The sequence below is a fragment of the Diaphorina citri genome, unplaced genomic scaffold, assembly GCF_000475195.1.
Source record: "Diaphorina citri unplaced genomic scaffold, Diaci psyllid genome assembly version 1.1 scaffold357, whole genome shotgun sequence".
NCBI classification, from domain to species: Eukaryota; Metazoa; Arthropoda; class Insecta; order Hemiptera; family Psyllidae; genus Diaphorina; species Diaphorina citri.
Genome location: NW_007377792.1, coordinates 204,657 through 214,688, shown reverse-complemented (window position 1 = coordinate 214,688; position 10,032 = coordinate 204,657). Strand labels below are relative to the sequence as shown.

At 39.1% G+C, this 10,032-nt stretch overlaps 1 long non-coding RNA gene across 1 annotated transcript; it reads left to right on the top strand.

The window, feature by feature from the left end:
* The first annotated feature begins 394 nt into the window (after positions 1 to 394).
* LOC113466916 lies at positions 395 to 7,988 on the top strand. Its single transcript, XR_003391167.1, has 3 exons — positions 395 to 572; positions 6,577 to 6,675; positions 7,796 to 7,988. It is a non-coding gene; the product is annotated as an uncharacterized LOC113466916 (long non-coding RNA).
* Positions 7,989 to 10,032: the final 2,044 nt, after the last annotated feature.

Genomic DNA, 10,032 nt, shown 5'->3' with positions numbered 1-10,032 from the left:
CAAAGACAAAAGCACTTCAACTTCAAATAGACTGAAAAAGCTTTGAACTTTTCAACTTTTTGTCACTTTCGAGAGTTCGAACTTTTGTTTGTTTACACTTTACAAAATTCATTATCTTTAGTTCAGCTCTATCCCGCTAGGCACGCCACTTTCTGAGTCCGACAGGTGCTGCCACCAACGAGATATTTTGAAAGCTTGTGAAAATCTACTGCGGGGTGCTGCGCTCTACATGCAGAGAGCGAACTACAATTCAAAATTTTCTTATGCTTGTGCCGGGAAATTTTAAAAATTTGAATTTTAAAATACATCAATAACCAAACCAATAACGATTAATGGATAATGGATTAACGCAATTTTATTTAATCTTTGTTTTTTTTTCGTTCTCCCAGAATCCCAGATGTCGATTTAGATATTCAGAATTTCAGACTGATAACTTCAAGATCCCAGCATGACAGTAACACTTACCTACCTATCATATCTACAGTTTCTGCAAGTGATAACGACATTGTCCAACCCCCTTTCAAACCTAAGTCATTCTTTAATGTCCATTGAAATTAGGGAGTTTAACTAAGGTAAGTAAATCAGATCCTTATCATCAATATACACAAGACAATGAAAAGTTGAAGGTGCCTGGTATAATAATTAAACACTGACAATAGTGGTTATGAGTTGAATGAATCTACAAAATACTTACCCAGGTACCTACCCATCCTATTTCCATGATAAAGACTCTAAAACTCCAAACCCTTGACGATGGTAACCCTAGGATTTCGTGCGTTTCTAGACAAGATACTTTAAAGTTAAACAGTTCAAATATGTAGTCTGTAATTTCTTGTTAAACACAATGTCATTGTTGTGCAGTAAGTAAACAGGATTCTAGGGTTTCTTTTGTTGAAGGTAATAGTTGTGTGGTTCAGTTAGGATCAGAAGGGAACAAGAAGGTTGAGACTGGTTCATTGGTCAGGATCAGAAGGGAACAAGAAGGTTGAGACTGGTTCATTGGTCAGGATCAGAAGGGAACAAGAAGGTTGAGACTGGATCACTGTTAAGGATCAGAAGTGAACAAGAAGGTTGAGACTGGTTCATTGGTCAGGATCAGAAGAGAACAAGAAGGTTGAGACTGGTTCATTGGTCAGGATCAGAAGGGAACAAGAAGATTAAGACTGGTTCACTGGTCAGGATCAGAAGGGAACAAGAAGGTTGAGACTGGATCACTGGTCAGGATCAGAAGGGAACAAGAAGGATAAGACTGGTTCACTGGTCAGGATCAGAAGGGAACAAGAAGATTAAGACTGGTTCACTGGTCAGGATCAGAAGGGAACAAGAAGATTAAGACTGGTTCACTGGTCAGGATCAGAAGGGAACAAGAAGATTAAGACTGGTTCACTGGTCAGGATCAGAAGGGAACAAGAAGATTAAGACTGGTTCACTGGTCAGGATCAGAAGGGAACAAGAAGGTTGAGACTGGATCACTGGTTAGGATCAGAAGGGAACAAGAAGGTTGAGACTGGATCACTGGTAAGGATCAGAACGGAACAAGAAGATTAAGACTGGATCATTGGTCAGGATCAGAAGGGAACAAGAAGGATAAGACTGGTTCACTGGTCAGGATCAGAAGGGAACAAGAAGGTTGAGACTGGATCACTGGTCAGGATCAGAAGGGAACAAGAAGGATAAGACTGATTCACTGGTCAGGATCAGAAGGGAACAAGAAGGTTAGGATGAGAAGACAAGAAGAACACCTTCTGATCCTGAACACTGAACTAGTTTCAACCTTCTTGTTCCCTTCTGATCAGTAAACTAGGATTGAGTTTGGTTCACTGGTCAGGATGCAAAAGTCATTACAGATCAGGGGACTGTAGGGAAGAGAATTCAGACCATGTTTTTTGCTCCCTGCTCCCGTAATAAGAGCAGAAACTGGTTAAGCACTTAAAAGATAAATGAGCGTGCGAGTTCCATAATCATAAATCCAGTTTTATAGCCGGAGGTATTCAGACCTGAGCGTTCTAGGTATTACTCATTCTGCAAACATGTATGGCGAACTTGGAGGTTTGGTGTAGCTCAGTCTGAGATCTGCGAATATTCCATGCTAGTACTACTTACAGTGAACTGACCGGAGGTTCACAAACTGAGGTAGGTGGGTACTAGGCGTACTTTAGTAGACCACTGGCAGATGAAGCCCGCCTGCGTACTTCGGACTGACGAGCCTCCAAGAAAAACGGTAAAAAAAGCTTAGATACGTAAGGAACCTTCGGTTTTCACAATCAACATCTCTTATACCTTCTCTGATCGTATAATAAAATCTAATGGTTTTAAAAATGTATTAGGTAACTTATTAAGGGGATCTTTTAGGTTTAATCCTTATGGGTTTAAAGGACTATAGGTTTAATCAGGGTACTTACATCAACTTTGTATATCGACTTGAGAGGGAAATAACTTAAAGAAAAAAGGTTACGTGTTAGGAAACGCTCGTATAGAGGTAAATACCTATAATAGGTATGACTTGGAGACTAGAGAGGTAGCTGTAGGTACCTATCTAGGCGAACGGTAGTGCACCAGGCCAAGTTCCGGCCTCAGCACACAGTTTGAAAGTTTTATATTTTCACCCTTCCCTGCCATAACTCCATTAATTTCCTATAAATACGTAAGTATCTATAACTACTCGATGTGCGCTCCAAAACTTATAAGTTATAATGCAGTTTGAGGCCCGTCGCCTGAAGGGAAAATTACTTGGCTACAACTTTTCTAACATCACTTTTTGTGGGCTGAGATTTTCGGATAGGAACTTGGCCTTCTTTTCACATGTGTGTTTTTGAGAGGGTACATAATCATGTAGAAGACCTAGGCACTATAGGGAGCTTTAGTATTACGAACCTGCCAGTAAGTAGATGGATTTTAACTAATTTTAAGCTACGAGCACTCGGATATCTACCTATCTAAGTATGTCTACTGAAGGTTCATAGTATCTTGGTAGATAGGTAGGAGATACCTATTAAAGTCTATCAGAGGTAGCTAAATACTTGAAAAAATTTAAAAAAAAAAAAAAAAAAAAAAAAAAAAATCTGGTGTGAACAACACACGACTTTCTATTACATTACAGAACTACTAAGAAAAGAGATCTGTCAGCCCCATGGTTAGCTTGGAAGGTCTGTCTTATTAAGCTGTGTCCACACATAGTCGACGCCGTCGATCGACGAGTGAAAGAGGTGAATCTATGTTGTCAAGAAGCAGTATATGGCGTCAATTGACGTCAATCGACGGCGTCGACCATGTGTGGACATAACTTAAGTGTTAGGTCGCGGGCGTTAACTCCCATACTTTTTTAGCTAAGGACTTAGGGGTTGGGATATACGACAATGATTAGGTACATTAATTGTACAGGCTCCCTAGACATAAGGTAATAGAAAGTGCAAAATGCTGAGACCAGGGCCCGAGTCATAAAACTTTGCCAGAGGAAATTCAAAGTAATAATTGAATTTCCAAATCGACAATACAAAACCACATAAGTACCTATCGGTACCTACAAATTGATCAATTTTTCGGGACTGGAATTTGAACCAGAAAACCCTTCACAGGTACTGCTTTAACCAAACTATGTTCACAAAGAATTTAGCATTGTCATGCAAGATGCAAAGACATACAATCATCTAGGTACTTTACGGATAAAGATATAAAGTTTTGGACCGAAATGTCTCCCTGAAGACAAAAATTAACACTCAGGAAACCTCTTGCTTCCAGGACACCTGCAGAACCTATCCTGCTTCTGAATCCCACAACTTCGGCCCTGGTCCGACATATATAAGTCATAAAAATTAATACTAAGATAAACATCGCGTTGGATAGTAATAATAATGGGTTTTATGGACACATATATAAATAATGTAATTGCTTCGGTGCATATCGTTGCGCGTTCTACCCTCCGTGTTCGGAGAGACCTTTTACTTGGGAATTGGAATACAGAATGCACCTAGTAATGGTCGTACGAAAGTCTAAATGTCAAACCAGGTTTTGTCGGTCTGTTGGGTCTAGGATTACGCCACAGATGTTTACTGTCCTCTGTGCTCGTCTGGTAGCTGGGAGGACACGGGTTTGAATCTTGACTAAGCCTCGAAATTTTGAGGACTCGACCGCAATAAGAGTAGAACTTACGGTCAAACTTTCCTGACTTAGCGGGGTGGAGCGCTACCGCGCTCCTTAATATTGAACTACTGGCTTAAAGGAACCGGTTTGTTGGTCTAAAAATACTGAAAAGGGACCGATCTGTTAGCTCATTTGAACAATACCTGTAAATAAATACCTACCTACTTTAATTACAGAGGCGACCTAGGAGTTTCAAGCTTGTGCCATTTAAACCGAAAAAATGTTACCCATCAAAAATCGGGGGGTTGGGAAATCGAAAGTAATAATAATAATAATAATAATAATAATTTTGAAGGGCATGAGGGAGTAATTTTTATTTTTGTGAATGAAAGAAAAAAAAATTGCTAGAAAGAAGGTACCTAATAAGGTAATATTTTTAGTGGATGTGTCAAAAGCACCAAATTTTCTAATTCAGGAGGGGAAAGGGAGATATAGAGGGGAAAAAGAGGAGGGTGTGATGGAATGAGAAAAAAATACCCGTTCGGTGAAAGGCAGGAGGAAGGGAGGTAGCGAGAGAAACTATGCAAATACTGATCCTTGTCAAGAGAATCTTGACAGCGTGAAAAAAGCATAATTAATTTGATACAACAAATGAATTCTATTCTTGATGAGCGGGTCCTTGTCAAGAGAATCTTGACAGCGTGAAAAAAGCATAATTAATTTGATACAACAAATGAATTCTATTCTTGATGAGCGGGCTATCCCTATCCGTCCTTTGTAAGGGAAAAGGAGGGTGTATCGATTGACAATATAGGTACTGCCTAATAGGTAGTTCGTTAGGTATCTTAACTCGTTCATTAAAGAAATTTCTTCCTCGGTCGGGATTCAAACCCAGCACCTCCGAAATCATAGTTAGTGCTCTTGACAACTCAAATACAAAGGTTGACAAAATTAGGCAAATTGAGCACTCGGATATCTACCTATCTAAGTATGTCTACTGAAGGTTCATAGTATCTTGGTAGATAGGTAGGAGATACCTATTAAAGTCTAACTCTATCAGAGGTAGCTATAAATACTTAGTGAGTTTAGAATTTAGATGTGAGGGTTTCCGATTCCAACTCAAGGGTTGATGGTTCATTTTCCTTATGATATGTTTGAAATACCTACAGACCTTTATCTTGGTGGACTTCAGACCTTTATCTTGGTGGACTTCAGACCTAGATTTTGGTTGTTCGAATTTCATCCATTTCCTGAGCATCTATCTACACCACTAAAGGTGTACCGTAGAAATACCTACAGACCTTTATCTTGGTGGACTTCAGACCTTTATCTTGGTGGACTTCAGACCTAGATTTTGGTTGTTCGAATTTCATCTATTTCCTGAGCATCTATCTACACCACTAAAGGTGTACCGTAGTAGGTACATACCTATACAACTCGTAGTATTTCAGACCAAACTCTGTATACCCAGCGTCCGTAGTCTTCACTCGTAAGTCTTTATACTCTGAGGTACTTAAACTAGTCTGATGTTACAGTTTTCTATCTGATACGCTAGACAATCTAAGTTCTATGAACCAAGACCATTTTATTAGTGGTGTGGCTAGATCCTAGATCTAATGCTCAAGCTGTAGATAAAATCTTAAATACGTATAAGTCGTTTCTGGGAGTTGGTAGGTATATTCAATTATTCAAGAGATAAACTCAATTTAGAGACAACACTAAAGCTGAGTTTTATTTTTTGCCCTGCCTAGATCAAAATGAACATTATACGTAGGTACTTACTTGTGTCTTTATTTATTAATTACTTAACTTAACAATTTCCATCAGTTGTCATTATGCAGTGACTAAAATACAGGTAGGTAATTAAGTAGGTACTTACTTTAATGTTAAAAAAGAAAAAAAAAAAAACACCTAGCCTTCAGTTGGCACCTTTGTAATCAATTAGAAATTGCTTGAGTGCGGGCTCATTTCGCAGCCTAATGAAACCGGTAGGCACAGCTGCTTATAGGAGCCTAGGTTAAACCCATTCCCAATATGACCGTGTGACCGGTCTAACCTACAGATCATAAATCATTCCGCTGTGAATTTCGAAGTGTAAACACGACTCCTAATTAAGTCCTTAGGGAAGAAATTCCCAGCGATAAATTTGAGGAAGCAAACATACGAAAACATTTGCAATGAGAGATTAATTACAGGAAAAAAATAATATATATCTATAAAAAATAAAGGTCGTTTACTGTCGGGCCACTCAGCAGGATAGCTGGAACGATGTCATGGTGGTCAAAAGAACAAGATATCGCACAGTTTTATTGCCTTAATTGATATCATAAATAACATCATTTCATACGGAACGCCTGGTTAATTAATGGCGCGCGGGTTTTTTTTTTTTTATTATCCACAAGAAATGCGCTGTTCGATAGTTTCCCCATTTGTCGACAAAGAATTCGTATGTTCAGAGCAATAGAATGTTGAAGATGAGAATTTTCTTCGTTTTAGGTGCGCAAAACGATGGTATTATTATTTCTTCCGGATCCAATCTACGACGCGACGTCAGCATTAATGAAGAATTGAAGACATAGTTACTTATTTCTGCCGGTATGTGACAACTAAGTATGTGATAATGAACTTGTGAAAATGTTGAGCTATATTGCAAAAGAAGCATTTTATTTACTCAGCTAAGTACCACCTACACCTACACATTATGAATACTTAGATTTCTTTCGCAGGCACCTTGAAAAACAGGTAGGTAGGTAGCTAGGTAGTCTGTACTGTGAAGGGCAACAAAAGTAATGATGAAAGTCATGAATTTTAAATTCTGAATAAACAAACATCTCTGGAAAGTGGAAAGGATTATTCCAGTGCAACAATTACATATGAACCGATTTTTAATGATCTCTATTTATATTTTCAACTTCTTGTAGGTGCTCGTTAGTCCTGGTTTTCTTTGTAACAAGTTGTCAATGAGTATGATCGTTAAAAAACTTGTTGAATGGATGTACTTAGGTTTAGGAGGCACATATCTACCTACATGCATAAGAGGAGATCTTAATTTCAGCCTGTGAGGGTTTCTGGGTAAGAAATTAAGGATAATAAGTGAGGAAGTGGGTGGCTTGTTGCCAAAGGGAGGGTAAAACCCCCGTTACTAAAAACCTCAACAGTTGTACAGTGAGGAGTGAGACCAAACAAATTTTCCAAGAGACACTTGTAACACTCGGTGTTTTTAATTAACATTCAATCAGTGAAAATTAGATAAGTTTCATGCAAAAAGTTGAAAAAAGGAAAAACACTAACCTTTTTTGCCCGGTTACGTTAAATAGTTTCCAGTTCAATTTACTTGGAATAGATAACAAATGTCTTCATATGCTGTCATCTTCAAAGCAATTTAACAGTTTGTGTGGGTATGAAATTGCGAACACAGGCAACTTTTGTGCTTTCAACAAAAACCGATTTTTAATGATCTCTATTTATATTTTCAACTTCTTGTAGGTGCTCGTTAGTCCTGGTTTTCTTTGTAACAAGTTGTCAATGATTATGATCGTTAAAAAACTTGTTGAATGGATGTACTTGGGTTTAGGAGGCACATATCTACCTACATGCATAAAAGGAGATCTTAATTTCAGCCTGTGAGGGTTAAAGTTTCAACTACCAAACTCCTAAAAGTACCTACCTACAGGGCTTCAAGTATTTGACATAGCCTTTTTCGTTCCGATTTCAGCCATCTCTCCTCGCGAGGCTACTCATATCTTACCGTACCAATCCGCACTACAGCCCGATGTGGTCGTTAGCCTCCTCGACAATGGCTACTTGGCTACACAGCGACTTTTCAATTGACACCTATTTGGTAACTCGCTTGAATTTGACTTCTTATTTGTACTGCTGCACTAATTTTGGATCTGAAAATGGGTACATCTCAGAAAGGAGCAGATTTATTTATCAAACCGTTCATCGAGTCTCGAACCAAAGTCCTCCAGGGCGACAATGGCTACTTGGCTACACAGCGACTTTTCAATTGACACCTATTTGGTAACTCGCTTGAATTTGACTTCTTATTTGTACTGCTGAACTAATTTTGGATCTGAAAATGGGTACATCTCAGAAAGGAGCGGATTCATTTATCAAACCGTTCATCGAGTCTCGAACCAAAGTCCTCCAGGGTACCAGGCAAGTCGTAAACACACAGGCTTTGGCGCATACCCCAGCATGGAAAATAATTATCCATGTAACAAAGCTCAAAAGGAACAAACATAAATTTTAGGCCAAAAAACAATTTTTTATCAATTAGGGTTACCTAAAAATGAGATCTAAAAAATAGACTATGTAGGTAGGATAATCTTAAGATAATCTGCTTCGAGGTGACTGCTCTGACAACATTGCCCAATGCATCTTTGTCCACAGGGGCGCACCTAAGTCTTATCCACCATGTAAAATTATCTTCTTGTTTTTTAACATCTTTAAAACATGAAAATATTTCCACCATTTTCTAAAATAAATATTTACATGGGAAAGGGAAGAGAGGAGAGAGAGAGAAAGATAAAAAGGAAGGAGTATAAATAGATCTCATCTCAAGAGGGGAGATGAAGGAGAGGGAGAGGGAGAGACACGAGAGGAGAGAGAGAGATTCTAGGGTTTTCTTTTGTTTAAGGTAATAGCTGTGTAGTTCAGTTAGGGTCAGAAGGGAACAAGAAGGTTGAGACTGGTTTATTGGTCAGGATCAGAAGGGAACAAGAAGGTTGAGACTGGATCACTGGTCAGGATCAAAAGGGAACAAGAAGGTTGAGACTGGATCACTGGTCAGGATCAGAAGGGAACAAGAAGGTTGAGACTGGTTCACTGGTCAGGATCAGAAGGGAACAAGAAGGATAAGACTGGTTCACTGGTCAGGATCAGAAGGGAACAAGAAGGTTGAGACTGGTTCACTGGTCAGGATCAGAAGGGAACAAGAAGGTTGAGACTGGTTCACTGGTCAGGATCAGAAGGGAACAAGAAGGTTGAGACTGGATTATTGGTCAGGATCAGAAGGGAACAAGAAGGTTGAGACTGGTTCATTGGGAACAAGAAGGTTAGGATGAGAAGACAAGAAGGTAACACCTTCTGATCCTGAACACTGAACTAGTTTCAACCTTCTTGTTCCCTTCTGATCAGTAAACTAGGATTGAGTTTGGTTCAATGGTCAATATGCAAAAGTCATTACAGATCAGGGGACTGTAGGGAAGAGAATTCAGAAATGCACCTAGTAATGGTCGTACGAAAGTCTAAATGTCAAACCAGGTTGTGTCGGTCTGTTGGGTCTAGGATTACGCCACAGATGCTTACTGTCCTCGCTCGCCTGGTAGCCGGGAGGACACGGGTTTGAATCTTGACTGAGCCATGAAGTGCTCGAATTTTGAAGACTCCAACCACAATAAGAGTAGAACTTATTACTGAACTACTGGGTAGAACATATTACTGAACTACTGGGTTAAAGGGACCGGTTTGTGGGGGTAAAAATATTGAAATGGGACCGGACCTGTAATCTGTTTGCTCATTCGAAAAGTACCTGTAAGCTTTTGCCATTTAAACCGATAAAATGTTACCCATCAAAAATCAGGGGGTTGGGAAATCGAAAGTAATAATAATAATTTTGAAGGGCATGAGGGAGTAATTTTTATTTTTGTGAATGAAAGAGAAAAAATTGCTAGAAAGAAGGTACCTAATAAGGTAATATTTTTAGTGGATGTGTCAAAAGCACCAAATTTTCTAATTCAGGAGGGGAAAGGGAGATATAGAGGGGAAAAAGAGGAGGGTGTGATGGAATGAGAAAAAAATACCCGTTCGGTGAAAGGCAGGAGGAAGGGAGGTAGCGAGAGAAACTATGCAAATACTGATCCTTGTCAAGAGAATCTTGACAGCGTGAAAAAAGCATAATTAATTTGATACAACAAATGAATTCTATTCTTGATGAGCGGGCTATCC